The 14,607-nt window shown below is 49.8% G+C and overlaps 1 protein-coding gene across 5 annotated transcripts in view; it reads left to right on the plus strand.

Annotated features, from left to right (window-relative positions):
* The first annotated feature begins 8,185 nt into the window (after positions 1-8,185).
* Positions 8,186-14,607, plus strand: part of RALGAPB (Ral GTPase activating protein non-catalytic subunit beta) — a 64,351-nt gene continuing 57,929 nt past the window's right edge. For all 5 annotated transcript variants that reach the window (XM_027740408.2, XM_027740409.2, XM_027740410.2 and 2 more), the window contains exon 1: positions 8,186-8,292. The gene's annotated coding sequence lies outside the window, so the exon portion shown is untranslated. The remainder of the gene's footprint in view (positions 8,293-14,607) is intronic.

The raw sequence follows: 14,607 nt of genomic DNA on the forward strand, positions 1-14,607 counted from the left end.
AATCAGAGATGCTCCAACATCTTCTCTGCATATTTGCATTCAGCACTCTCTGAAGGAGAGTGTTTGCCAGAAGTATCAGCTTTGACAAAACAGAGTCTCTATCAAAGCATCTAACCTGGCTGGAAGGCTGCTGGGACGGGTCTCAGTCTGCAAGAAGTTCAAAATCTAACATTTCTCCCTCTGACAGCTTTTGTGACAGCACAGAAAGAAGCATGCAGCATATATGCTGCTGCACTGCAAGGTGAGGGGAGCCTATTCTCTTGATTTTCCCACAGGAGACTCATTTGATTGTTGAGGGCTGTCCAGGTTGATGGATGGCTTGTTTCCAGGAGGGACAGCAGGGATCAGGTGACAGCCAGGGCTGGTCCCGAGCAGGCACCTCTGTCTTCTGTGGCAGTAGTCAGGGGAACAGTGGGACACAAGCTTAACTCTGCCATCCCTACATCCACAGGCCTCACCAGGTTTGTTCAAATCTCCTGGACCAGTGGGATTGATTTCCCAGGCCTTTGCAGTTTCATGCAGAGAGCAAAGCTGCCCCAGCAGCTCCCGGCTGGAGCCTGGTCTCCTGCAGCTCTGCCTCGCCAGGATGGGGCTCTCCTACTGTCCAGCACCTTCCCAGGCTACACAGGTGGTGACTGTCCCCTTCAGTCCCAGCCAGGATATGGAGCAGCTGCTCCCCAGGGGTGCATGGGGAATGGCAGGCCCGTAAGGTGAGCTGTGCAAGAGGGCCTCGTGCAAGGGCTTGTGTTTCCAAAGCAGTGAGCTGCTCACGTCCAGAAAGCTCCCCTCACGGTGTGCCTTGGTTCAAAGAGCTCCCACAAAAGGCTGCTCCTCCCCATAAGATGGAGCATGGTAACACTGAGGGCAGGGGGGCAAAGCTGCTCTCCACAAACCTCACTGCTTTGTATCATGGCCCATGGGTCATTTGTGTCTTTCTGGGGCTTTCATGGAAGAATTGAAAGGAGCACTCTGCTTGTTTCCTTGGCAAGTCGAAAACACCTTCTACACTGTCACTGCACATTCTTCATGTTGACCATTTACTGGGGAGTCTGGGGCAGTGCAGCTCATGGTGCAAAAAGGGCCAGGCTGAGCTTGGCCGCTCAGTGTTCTCAAGGCAGAGAACTCCTTGTGTAGGCTGGTTTGTGGCTGAGGGGCACAGACCAGGTGTGGAGGGCCCATACACCCACCCAGCAGCCAAACACAAAAGGCTCTTCTGCTCCTTTTCAGCAAAACCCCCTTTCTGCCCAAGCTTGGCCCTGCTCCAGGCACAGTGGCCAGGAGCACTGGCTCTGTCTGTGCAGGTAGGGGTGGCTCCTGTCCTCCTACCCAGAAAACAAACTGCATCAGGTTCCTTCTGCCTCTACAAACCTTTGCCTTTCCATCAGTAAGTGTTTACTTGTTTAGTAGTTGCTATATCTGTGTTCACTTCCTAGTAAGTATAAATAGAAACTAAAGCAATGAAAGCTCAGCATGCCTGAAAATACAGCTACACATTAGAGGTGTGTAGTGGAAGTGATGGAAAATGTGGGAATGTGACTGATGGAATGCATTTTTTCACATCTCATTTTCTGAAAAAGCTCTAAATGGGACAATGCCATCAGGGTTACAGTAAAAGGGAAGAAAATCTTTGAAAGACACCTGTGGTATTGGTGCAGAAGAGCAGGCTGAGGAAGTAGCCAAAATATCCAAATTAAAGCTATACGTATAAATGTACATAAATGAATGGTTAAGATTATAGATATGTTATCTATGATATATGTTAATGATATATGACATATACATTATATGTAAGATATATAGCAAATTGATGTCAATTTAACTGAAGGCATGGTTCTGGAGACTGAGTAGTTTGGGATGGAGCTTTGGACTGGAAATATGCTCAATGTTTGTAAAATAATTAGTGAATTAAAACATGAATGATAGAAGACATCCTCTAAGAAAACGCATGGTACAGTGTGATAAGAAACTGATGAAATGCTTATAAAACAGGGCTCTACCTTAGATACCATCTCCTGAAGCTCAGTCACAGCACAATCACAGCACAACACTTGCTTCTCTACAGGAGACCTGTGTGACAAATCTTGTGCCTGGTCCAGAAAAAGTCCCATTCCTCACAGGGCTCGCAGAGCTCTAAAGCAGCAGCTGTGGGCAGTGGTGTCTTTCTGGACAGGCAGGGTGGCATGAAGCTCCTGGGCTCTCTGCCCAGCTGGGTGCCAGCAGTGGGCAGGGGGAGAGGCAGACCCCAGGAGGAGCAGGATGGGATGGACAAGGGTGTGATGAAAAACTTCTCTATGAGGCCCAAAGTCAAGATAACTCCCATGTCTGTCTGCTTACTATCCAAAAGCAGGGAGGTTCAAGCCTAGAAAAAATCCAAAAGGTTTTTGAGAAGGCAGCTGAAGCCTTGCTCCCATTACTGTTTACTCCAAAACAGCTTCAGGCTGTTCCCTGGCTGAGATTTTTTTTTATGGGGAATGAATCAGCCAGAAAATCTGTTTCAAACTGAGGTAAGTAGAAGAAATCCTGAGACAAATTGCTCATAAGAAGAAATTACTTGCACTAGATCATACTCGCTCCGTGCGTTGTAGACTAAACAAACATTAGTCATCTACCTGCTTATGTAACCACAGAATGAAATGCCCTTGATATGAGAGGAATGGGACATGGCAAATGCCATTCTGCTTTTTAAAAGGGATTTGGGGAACTACAGACCACTCAGTTTACTGACTGTATCAGGCAAATGTATAGAAGCTATTCCAGAGAATGTGATTGATAGAAATATGGAAAAAAATCTGGTAAAAATAGTGATGAGTCATTTTATAGAGGAGAAAGTGCTTCAGTGGCAAAGCAAAGAGGCTGCATGTCCCCAACAACTGAGGGCAAGGGTCCATCTGGGGACAGAACACCTGGCTGGGGAGGCCAGGGCCAAACCCCAGGTTGCTGCTCCCTGGCAGCTGTGCCCACTGCCCACTCCACAAAAGCGATGGGTGGTGGCACCCCGGTGTGCCCCCACTGTGCTGCTGGGGAGCAGTGTGAGGGGGCTGAGGTGAGGTGCAGGGGGTGATGCCCCCGTGCCTGCAGCTCTCAGTGCTGAGTCACTGGATGGGGAGAAACCAGTGACTCCTGACCAAACTGTCTCAGATGAGATTTGAAAATGAGCCATGAATTTTGAAAGGAGCTTTTCAGAGAAAGAGTTGAAAACTGCATTTTTACTTCCCCAGTCTCAGTCGAGTTTATGTAAGATCTCATCCCAGATGCTGCTGCCTGCAGTGTAAACCACAACAGGGCTTCTCGGAGATTGTGACTAGTAAGACCAGCATTAATAGCCCCATTAGTGGATGGATGACCATGTCTAGCATGTAAAAAGGCCTTACAACAAAACAAACCTTTTCTTTTTGTTCTTTGAATGCCAATGGTCTTCCTCTGACATTGCTCTTTTTTTGAGAGCTGTGGTTCCAATCCTGGAGGAAGAGTGCTGGCTGAGTGCTGCTGACTTGTACCTGATCAGCCAGGCTTGTGTTTGACAGCACACCATCACCACCACATCCTTTTGGGTCACAGGGTAAGAAAACACAGCACACACAGGCTGCTACTGCAAAGTGGTGACCACAAGCAGTTTTAAGCTCGAGTGACAGCTGTGGGCAAAGGGAACCCCCCACCCAATACTGACTCCAGTTTTCTGTTTCTAATCCCCCAGCCTTTTTTCTCCCAACACCCGAGGTCTTTTCCTGTAATCCCTTTGGGGTTATTGCCCCCGCACACATGCTCCTGGAAATTTGGTGTTCAGTTTTGGCTTTCCGTTTCTGTGGGCTGCATGCCAGTGTTTTGCACAGCACAAACACCAAAGGCTGCCCTAGTACCTGTGGTTGGTCACCAGCTGGCTTGGAGCCGTGTGTGGACACCTCCTGGTCAGCCACGGGCCTGTCCCTGAGTCCCAGCCAGGTGCAGCCCATGGGGTCAGGGCTAACCCTGATCTTGCCTTTTCCTCTTGTTTCATTTTCTGTTTGCAGTTAAATTTTAATAATTAAGTTAATGTCTTATTACACAATCTTTTCTAGAATCGTTATATTATCATAAAAACCAATCACAGAATAATCACAGGGTTGGAAAGGACCTTAAAGCTCATCTCATTCCATCCCCCTGCCGTGCTCAGGGACACCTTCCACTAGCCCAGGTTGCTCCAAACCCCGTCCAACCTGGCCTTGGACACTTCCAGGGATGGGGCAGGCACAGATTCCCTGGGCACCTGATACACCCAATATGTTCTGCAAATAAATAAAAAAACCCATATGGAAGTGCACCTGTATTTGTATAATATATTTGTACACATTTGTACAGCTTCCCATATGTAGAGATAGATGTGTATAAATATCTCTCTGTCTAGCAGGTCATGTCAGTGCCACCCTGGAGCTGCACAGCTGGTGGCCTCTGCCACCCACCCTGGGCTTGTGCTCACTGCTGTGCTTGGTACAGCCCCCAGGAGAAAGGTGCTCTGACTCTGGGAGGAGACAAATAAAATACACGTTACTGGAGGGACTGTGAGAAGGAAATGGGGAATAGCAGGAACAGCCTTATGCCCCTGCTGTTGTGATCTTTAGGGTCTTCCTAAGGATACTGTAATTTGCAGTTTACATCAGTAAGCTTTTCAGTTAGTAGAAAGATCCTTATATACACAGTCATTACAACAATCAGCAATACAAGAGTAGCAATAAGTAAAAAACCTGTTGGGTGTGGGAGTAGTTGTATAACAGCAGCTGTTGGAGCTAAATCCACAAAGGTGTCCCACCATCAGGCAGCAGCAGGAGCCGCTTGCCTTGTGGCACAGATGAGGTGCTGATTCTGAGGTAACACTTGTACTTCTACAGCATCACATGGCACACGTCTACACCAACAACAGAATGTTGCTGTTCTCCATCACACTGCTGTTCAGTTTCTATCAATGACTCTATGTTATCTTCTAAATTTCTTGTGAACCACAGAGTGCTGTTATGGAAACCACCTGCTCTTGGTCCGAGGAGGGCCCGCGTTCAGGCCGCACACAAGGAGTGCTTGGCAGACGCTGAGTCAGGTGTGATGTATGGGATTACCCAATGCTCTCTGTCATTGAGGATGTATTCAAATGAGATTTATTTTATAAACCAGATAAACCAATGAAAGCTCCAACAACATTAGAATACAGATTTGTGCTCTCAAGTGGAATTGGAACTACCCAACTGTAAGAATTCCCACGATTTCAGAAGGGTAACCCAGAATGCACAATCCCTCACGCAATGAGGGCTCTCAGCCTTGAGGGGTTTCCTCGGGGGAGCCCCTGTCTGCTGACCCTCAGCTCCGAGGAGGAGCAGCTCCACTGATCCCCGTTGGGGCTCAGTCTGTAGCCCCATTGAATGTGATCTGTGGTCAGATACAGTCACGTTACCCCTCACTGAGCGGGGTCTGACCTCCTGCCCCACCACAGCCACCACGCGGGTGTGACGGGGCTGGTCGTGCCGGCCAGCCGGGACATGGACGGCTCACCGGCCGGAGGGGCTGGTCCTTGCTGGGATGGGTGCACTGCCACACCCTCACACAAACATTATCATGACACTCGTGAACTGGAGGAGTACTACAAACCCCAGTGTGGCCTATGGGAATGACACAAAGTCAACCATCGCAGCTGGTGACAATTGTGACCTTATCTGATAAAGCTGTTGAGGTACATGTGATGGGAGGGTTAACTGCTGGATTACAGCCGTGAGAAGGGACATGAGAGGGTATCCTGAGGACAAGGTGGACCCAAAGTTCCAAAGATGTTGGGATACTAAAGTCAGCTGATCCAGTGCAGATAGAAACAGACGGAGGCCAATCCCTCTCCTTAAAACAATACCCAGTATCTCAGGAAGCAAGGAAAGGTATAAGACCAGTAACTGAAGATTTTCTGAAAAAAGTGATGTCAATTCTTCATGAGTATCCTGTAATACTCCTGCCTTGCCCGTTAAAAAAACTAAACTAGGCCTGGATGGAAAAATAGTTCATAGATTTATCCAAGACTTACAAGAAATTAATGAATGGGTAACTGTACTGCAGCTAGTAGTTCCTGATCCTTCGACAATGATAACCATGATGCCTTGGCTAATGCCAGTTGATTTGTGTGCGGCCTTTGTCCTGTTCTAGTGCATCTGGAATCTCTGTATAGTTTTGCTTTCACCTGGGAAAGGAAACAATCAACATGGACTAGATTCCAACATACCTGGTGGTCGTGTTATGTGTGGTCCACACAAAAGAAATGTAGAGCTATCATTTCAGAGGTTCAGCTGTGCCTAATTGTGCCTGATTATCCCCCTACATCAAAGGTCTTTCCTATGCACAACACAACCACCTTTCCCGCTCGGTGCAGCCTGATGTTACGGCCCCGTGAGCCATCGGCTCCACTCCGAGTTCCGTGCCCCACGACTCAGTGATGTGCAAACCCCACCATGCAGTTCTCTGTGCCACAGAGGAGCTTTGGAGTGGCCAGAGGGCAGGAGTATCCAGCACTTCACATGGGCTGATACACAACACCCAGCAAATGAAAGTTTTGGTGAATCCTGGGTGGGGCTCCACAGGTTCTGCATGAGGCAAAGAGAAATCATTTCATACTCCACAAATCCTGGGAGACGTGGTACGGGGTGTCTGCTTGTCCTTCCAAGATGATATTTGTGGTCCATGTGCCACAATTTCTGCAGGGATGGATCTTCCCTACTGAGAGCCAGAAGACTGCAGGTGGGCAGGCAGCTGGGAGGGGACACAGCCAGGACAGCTGACCCCGGCTGACCAAAGGGGTACTCCAGACCATGTGCTGTCATGGTCAGCAAGAAAAGCTGAAGGAAATGAGCTGGTGAAGCCCAACAGTTGTTGGGCTGAAGTGAACTTAACAAGGGACAAGTGGCAAAAGCCGCCTTTAGCGACCAGCCCAGAGGCCCATGTATCCTTGGCATAGACTGTTTCAGGGGAGGGTAATTCAAGGACCCAAAAGGGCACTGCTGGGCCTTTGCTGTAGCTGTTGTGGGCACAGAGAAAATTAAGCAGTCGTCTCCCTTGCCCGGCCTCTTGGAGGACGCCTCTCTTGCGGGGTTGCTGCAAAGTTGAAGAACAGCGGGTGCCAATGGCTCCTCCAGTGGTGCACTGGGGGCGATATCCCACTGAGTGACACTTCCCAGTTCCCATCCATGAGCTGATTCGTGGCCGTGATCAGCAGGACCCACTCACAATTTAACTGCCCTGCATGGGCACCATGAAAGTGTGACAGAGGGGGGAGCTCACAGTGGGCCATCACGACCTGAACAAGTGTCGCTGTACCAGATGTGCTGGAGCTCCAGTACAAACCGGAGTCCAAGCAGCCCAGTGGTGCCACAACTGACATTGCCCATGTGTTTTTCTCAGTCCCTGTGGCAGCAGCGTGCAAGCCACTGTTCGCTGTTATGTGGAGGGGTGTCCAATACACCTGGAATCGACTGTCCCGGGGGGGAAAGCACCACCTTCCCATTTGCCATGGACTGACTAAGGCTTCACTGGAAGAGGGTGATGCCCTGAATGTCTGCAGCACATCGGTGACATCATGGTTACAGATGCAGAATACGGGCTGAGACCACCTCTCCTCAAGACTTTGGTGAGGGGACTTCTAGTCTGAAACCACAGGAATCCAACAGTGACCAGGAGCAGAGAGTCCCTGACCCTGGCTGGGAGGGTGAAAGGGACAGCCAGATTTACTGTGCTATGTGGATTCAATGGCCTGGCACGTGTGGTCCATGGAGCACGGGGCTGGAGGGGGACAGATACAGGGTGTGCCCTAATGCCATCAGGGTGCAAGGCCTGCACCCCTCGGGTCAGCGCCTGCCTCGGTCGCTGCCCGCGTGCTCGAGCTGGACGGGCCCAGCTCTGCCTCTGGGCGGCAGCGGCTCCTCGGCCCGAGGCTCCAGGGGCGGCCGTGCCCGGGGCGGGGAAGCCGCAGGCGGGGCGGGCGCGGCCCCTTTAAGAGGGAGCGCAGAGCGGCGGCGCCAGGCGCGGCTGCTCGACGCATGCGCACATCCTGACCCCGCGACTTATTCGGTGCCGCCGGCGCGGGGCTCGCGCGCCGGGGCGGGGAGTGGCGCTGCAGCACGGCCGCGCATGCGCAGGGCGCGGCCCCGCCGTGCGCTTTGTGGCGCTGCCGGAAGCGGGCGCGGGCCGAGCGCAGCGAGCGGCGCTCCTGGTCCCGCTGCCGGAGCCGAGCGGCCGCGGCCCCGGCGGCCTGAGGGAGCGGCCCGGCCCGACATGCCTGCCGGGCCCTCGGCGCAGGTAAGGCGGCCGGGCCTCTCGCCGCGGCGCCGCCGAGCGCGGGGCCTGTGGCGCGGGCGCCGCCCGGAGCCTCCGCTGCGCTGACCTCTGCGCTGCCGCCGCGGGGCCCGCGCGGGCCGGGCGGGGCCGCGCCTTCCCCGGGGCTCCCCCCGCGCCGAGCCGGGGCCACGGGGCGAGCGGAAGCGACCCCCGGGGACTCCCGCGGCCCAGGGCCCCCCTCGGCCGTGCCCCCGCCCCGGGAGCGGCGGGAGGTGTCACCGCGCCTTCCTCCCGTGCGGGCCCTGCGAGCGGGGCCTGGCCTGGGGCAGCGCAAAGTTTGTGTCGCTGCTCCCCCGCAGACTCCGACCGCGGCCCGGGGGTGCCGAGCGTGCCCGGCCCGGGCCGGGCCTCCAGGGCTCTGCCGGGGTTCTGCTCCCCCCGCCTCGCTCGGTCTCCGGGGCCTGCGGGCATTTATTGCTATTTATTTGGCGAGCAGTAGATGCAGCGAGGCTTCTCCCCAGGCCAAGGGTGCTGTGGCTGCGGGAGAGTCCTTCTTGGGCAGTTTGTAGAGTCCCACGAGAAACTGGACTGAGAAAGAAGTGAAATTGTAAAATAAACTGTTGAGTAAAAATTATTCTCAGTCTGAGTCAGGCAAATGCATTGTTCGTGGTTGAGTTTGTTACATGGTTTTTGGCAGAAATGAGGGGTGTGAAAACTTATTAAATTCTCAGATGACCTGCCTGGAAGATAATTTTCTCGACCCTACTGTTAAAAATGAGTGATGGCGAGAAGCAAAGTAGTAGACTGAGTAACAAAGTTTGAAAACAGAGTAACAGCCAAAACATACAAAACTGATGTTTTTGCTTTCCTATTCTGCTAATCTTCAGCTATTACAGTGGGCAGCTTCTGGGCAGTGGCCTCCCCCTGCTCCCTGCCTTGGCTGGTGCCCAGCAGTGTTCCCGGGAACCAGGAGGGGGTGATGGGGACAGCGAGACCCCAGCCCTGTGGCTTAAATGGCACCTTGCATTTGAGACCCAACCTTCCCTGTGGCACAGTCGTATTAATTTCTGCTACAGTAAGGCAATAAAATCTGACAAATTCATCTTCCCTGAGCAAGGGTAGTTGGGATTCTCTTCTCTTACACTCTGTAGCTCTGTGGCTGAATGGCCTGGGAAAGGATCACAGGAGTTCTTGTTTTTTCTGTGCCTGATCTCTTCCTTCCTGACCTTTTTTCATTTAATAGTAATCCTGACATGCATATTCATTTATTTTTTAACAAAATACTCACTTAAAATGCCAACTTTCTGCTAGTCTTTCTCTCAGATAGGTCTTCTGTTTGGCTCTTGCTATTTTTATTTTTTGCCTGCTCCCTGCCTGTTATCCTTTACACACAGTGTGTGCCTTGAGGAGAGCTGACCTGTTGGATGGCTCTAACAAAGAGCTGTGCTTTGTCTGTCCTGGTGGCTTAATACCAGAGGTGCTGAGTTAGGCTGAGCTACATGGAGGTTGCTTTCTCCAACATGAACTTGCAAGAGTGCTGAGACAAGTGGGCACATGGCAGCTGTCTGTTCTCAGGATGTCACAGGCCTGAGGAAAATTGCTCATAAACCTCCCTGCTGTGTGCTTTGGGGAAGGCAGGTTGTGGTAGGATGGCTTTTTGGCAAAAATTGTTTACTCTAGAGAGCAGATGTTGGTACTGTTGGATAGGAGAGGTCGTGTTAATCGCAGGGATTTCTCGCTTTCTGGGAAATGCTTACAGAGCGTATCTAATATTGCAGAACTTTGATGTAGACCATTTATGTGGATGCTTCTCTGGTTTAGGTTCAATTAGGCCTTCAACCTTCCTTGAGTATCTCTGCTGATGGTCTTTGCATCTACTGTACTACTGACCACTGCCTCTGCTCTGATTTTTTGGTTCTACTAAAACCCAGTATGGATCCACCTTTGGGACAGCTCGTCCTTGTGCTTGAAATTCTTTTGCATTGTGGGCAAGCACTTCATTGTACATGTGAAGCTGCTGAGTGTGAAGGACTAAATGTTCCCGTTTGCCCCCAGCACTGCCCTCCCTCAGCACACGATTTCTGAGGAGCTGCTCCATACGCAGGGATTGAGTCTCTGACCTCTCCCCTGCGCACACTCCAAACACCCCACCTGAACTTAGGCTCTGACCTACTGCCCCTTCCTTCAAAGTAACTGCAGAATGTGGCTGTGTTTACTTAGGTAATTCTCACTGTCTAACTTCAGTCATCCAGGAGTTTAAATATTTTGGCTGCAGATGTTCATATTAAGTTTTTGGGAACTGGAAATAGAACTTTTTTTTTTTTATGGACTCATTACTATAAGTTCTTTCATGCTCACCAGCTTGAGAACCAAGGATCTTTGGTCTTAAATGCTGAAACATCCAATTTCAGTGGTTTATATGGTGATAGCTACTGAAGCTCTTAAGCTGAAACAGATCTGGAGGAAATACATTGAAACCAGATTATTTACCACACTAAGGAATATTGGAATTGTGCTCGGTTTCTTAGTAGGTGATAAATATTTTAACTTCACATGTCTGCTTTGTTTTGCCAGTGTTAATGCTGACAATTTTTTTCCAGGTCTGTCTGTGGGAATCTGGAGATGTTTTATTTAGTGCAGCCTTCAGGAACATACAGTGAACATATAGTATACAAGAGTGTGTAAAACTGCTTGATAAACTTCAGGGGTTTATTTACTCTTCTTTCACCCCTCCTCTTAATTAGCCTTCTGAGAATCCTTAATGATTTGAACTCTAATAAGACGTGTATGTGAAGTATGATTATTCAGCTTCATGAAACTTGGGAGATATTAGTTGGGCCAGTGAGGGTCCTTTATGGAAGCTGAAGTACAGGAGTCAAAATCAGGGTATGCTATTGATGTGGTATGACAGTTGCTTTTTTTGTCTTCAATTTGCTGTTGCTGTTTCAGTAATGAGTGATAAATGCAGGCTCTCTGAAGGGAGAGGGTCCTGCTGCTGCACAGCATTAGGTGCCTTTGGTCTAAGGCAAACTACAGAGCTCTCAGTGTGTGGAATCTGTCAGAGCAGTGGCTCGGATACCATCGTGTGGGGAGACTTTCCAGCCTTTTTTAACTCATGTCGGGTTATGAGAAGCTGCACACTAGATGAGTTTAGCTGTACACCAATCCTAATAGATGGCAGCAATTTCCAATTCAAGTGGCAGTTGAAGTGGAGTCTTAAATGAAACTTCTAATCCTCACAAATAAAAACTTCTAACTGCTAAACGTAAGGGGCAAATAGATTGATATCCTGAGAAGTCCCCCTCATAAGGATTTTGCATCTGAAACAATTACTTGTTTCAGTATTCCTTGTGTATGGATAAGACTAACAGAAGATTTTTTTTTTCTTATGGCAAGACCAAAGGAAGCCTCAAATATTAATACGATACAGATTCAATCATTAAATTTGTGTATGATGGTCAGGCAGCAGGCTGTGCCTGTGTGGTACCAGAGGTTTTGGCTACTCTGTCCTGCTGCTAAACCTCTTAAACACGACATATTGTACAGATATTCTATACAGATATCCTGTATCTGTTACAAGTGCTGCTCCTTGGAAGTGTGGAAGGGTCACCCAGAAAGACTTTGCATCTTTGCTTTATCATGGCAGGGAGCTGCATGAAGGTGGGTGGTTGTGTCCTAGTGCAATGAGAGTTTTCCAAAATGCAGTAGGATTTGGGAATCCTTGTCCTTTCTGAGTTTTGTGTTCTAGATGAGAAAGCTTCTACACAGGCATTGCGTGCAGTTTGCTTGGGCTGTGCTGCGTTTCCACACATCTGGGCACCCTGCTCTGGGCCAAGGGAGAACAGCCACAGAGGGAGAGCAGCCACAGGCCTGTGCTGTGCTTATCACATCTGATAAGCTCCTACCATGAGCCGTTCACTTCAGCCCTGCAGCCAGAGGGTGGCTATGGAAAGGACATGCTGCTTTATCAGTTCCAATCAGTTTATTTAAATCAACCTCCTCAAATGGTGTTACCTGCTTCTAATGAACTTGAGTCACAGGAGAGGGATGGAGAGTGCTTCCCCTCTTCCCTCGTAGGGAGCAGCAAAGCTGGAGGGCAGGGAGAAGGGACACTCTGCTCTGGGGGTAGAGGCACAGGGCTGTGGGACTGAGAGGAGAAGGGGAGGTCCTGGAAAGTGGATGATATCTCACTTCTGTCCCTTCTACTTCAACTTCAGAGAAGCTGGAGACTAAGATGGCATTCAGGTGGGACAGAAGGGGTAAGATACAGAGACTGGCTATAGGATATGAAAGGAGAAGTATGGAAACTTAGATAATGAAGCTAAGCAGAGACTGAAGCCATCACTGATGATTGTAGGATTTCGGGGCTTTTGTTTGTTTCGGGGCTTTTGTTTGTTTCGGGGCTTTTGTTTGTTTCGGGGCTTTTGTTTGTTTCGGGGCTTTTGTTTGTTTCGGGGGGCTTTTGTTTGTTTCGGGGGCTTTTGCGGGGGGCTTTTTGTTTGTTTCGTTTTGTTGCGGGGTTTTGTTTGTTTCGGGGGCTTTTGTTTGTTCGGGGGGAGTTTCGGGGGGCTTTTTGTTTGTTTCGGGGGCTTTTGTTTGTTTCGGGGGGCTTTTGTTTGTTTCGGGGGCTTTTGTTTGTTTCGGAGGGTTTTTTTGTAGTGGATATTTGGGTTTTTTTATCCTGTTTTTTGGTTGGTTTTCTTTTGTTGTTTTGGGTTTTTTTTCTGTGTGTGTGATGGTTTGGTTTTGGGTTTTTTTGTGTGTGACTTCTCTGTCATGGAATTGTTGTTTTTCTCTAAGCCTAAGAGTTTTGCCTGCAGTGACAGGAGCATTCCCCCTGCCCCAGCCTGCAGAGGAGGGAAGGGTGAAGGATGTAGGGGATGTGCTTCCTGCAGGCTGCTGCTGCTCTGGTTAATTCACTTTCAGTTGAGCACATGTGATTGCTACCTCAAACCAGAAAGGATGTAGTTTGGAAGACCAAGATCTTGCTGCCTCACTTTCCCTCCTCTCTTGAAGGGAATCGTCAGGATTTTTACATGGGTTTTGAGTGTAAATAAACACTTGGGGAGTCAGCTAAATATGCAGACCTGTTTAAATGGCGGCTTGTCCCTAGGAAGGTGTATTTCTAGGCCTGGCTTCTTGTTTGGTTTTGGGCCAAGGAATGCCTAAGAGTTGTTCAAAACATTCCCTGTATAACTAACTGGCTTCCAAATTGTGCCAGGCAAGTGTAGTTGGCAAACAGACCTTGGAGTGCCATTCGTGACAGCTTGAGCTGATCTAAGCTGTGGCTGTTGGACACTCCTAGCTTTTCTCCTGTGCCAACCCTGTGGTCAGCTGACTCAGATAAGGGATAAAAGACTGCTGGTGCTGGTGGAGAGGAGGAAAGGAGATGATGCAGTTGCAGTTGTGGTGGCTCGGGCTGCTGCGGTGCCACCTGCTCGAACAGCAGTACAAAACCTGCTGCTGTCAGAGGGTGCTCCTGCCACCCCTCTGGCCCTGGGTCCTCACTGCTCCATTGTGTTGGCACAGATGTTTGTCTCATCTGAGTTAGATCAGATCTTGATTCACCTAAAAGCTGTCTCAGCAGACAAAACTGGGTGCTGGCTTAGCTCTCTGGATGTTTTGATGTGTGGATCAAACCTGGCTGCATGTGGCAGATCTCCCTGAGCTGAGGCTGGAGGGCATTCCCGTGCCAGGCTGCTGCCCTGCCCCAGGGGGCTCTGCCCGGGCTCCAGCCCTGTCCCTGCACAGCAGCGGGTGCTGTGGGTACTGCTGGGGACACAAGGGTGCTGCTTCCTGAGAGGGACTGTGGAAGCACAGCTTAACTTTTGCTGCTTCTAATCGCCTCCCTTGGTTGTGGTTTCTCAGCAATGCCAAAAAACCCACCCTAAACCTCCACCACTGCAAAAACCTGGTTAGTTCATGGTCACTTGGCTTCCTGATCTCAGACTGCAGTGAGGGGAAAAGCACAACTGCAGTTGTGCTGGGATTGTTGCTGATTGGAGAACTGTGTCTCCTCTCTAGTTCTGAGAGTGCTCCCTGAGAAATTTCCTAGTGGCTTTTCTGTCTGGACTCTGTGGGACAAATGTAGATTTTTAGAGGGTGACTGTGTGTGTTGACTTTACAAAGATTTGAAATGCATTAGCGCATACCCCAATGCCTAAGGTTTGGTACATGTATATGATGAAACTGTAAAGTGATGCTGGGTTTAAGTTAGTGATGCACTAGGACTCAGTCAGTCCTGAACTCACTGCAGATAAAGGGCACTCTTCACTATCACTCAATCACATTTTTCAACTACCAGTTTTGAGTAGTGCATGTTGTAGGAGAAATACC

The sequence above is a fragment of the Pipra filicauda genome, unplaced genomic scaffold, assembly GCF_003945595.2.
Source record: "Pipra filicauda isolate LSUMZ 115617 unplaced genomic scaffold, ASM394559v2 scaffold561_size491250_pilon, whole genome shotgun sequence".
NCBI lineage: Eukaryota > Metazoa > Chordata > Aves > Passeriformes > Pipridae > Pipra > Pipra filicauda.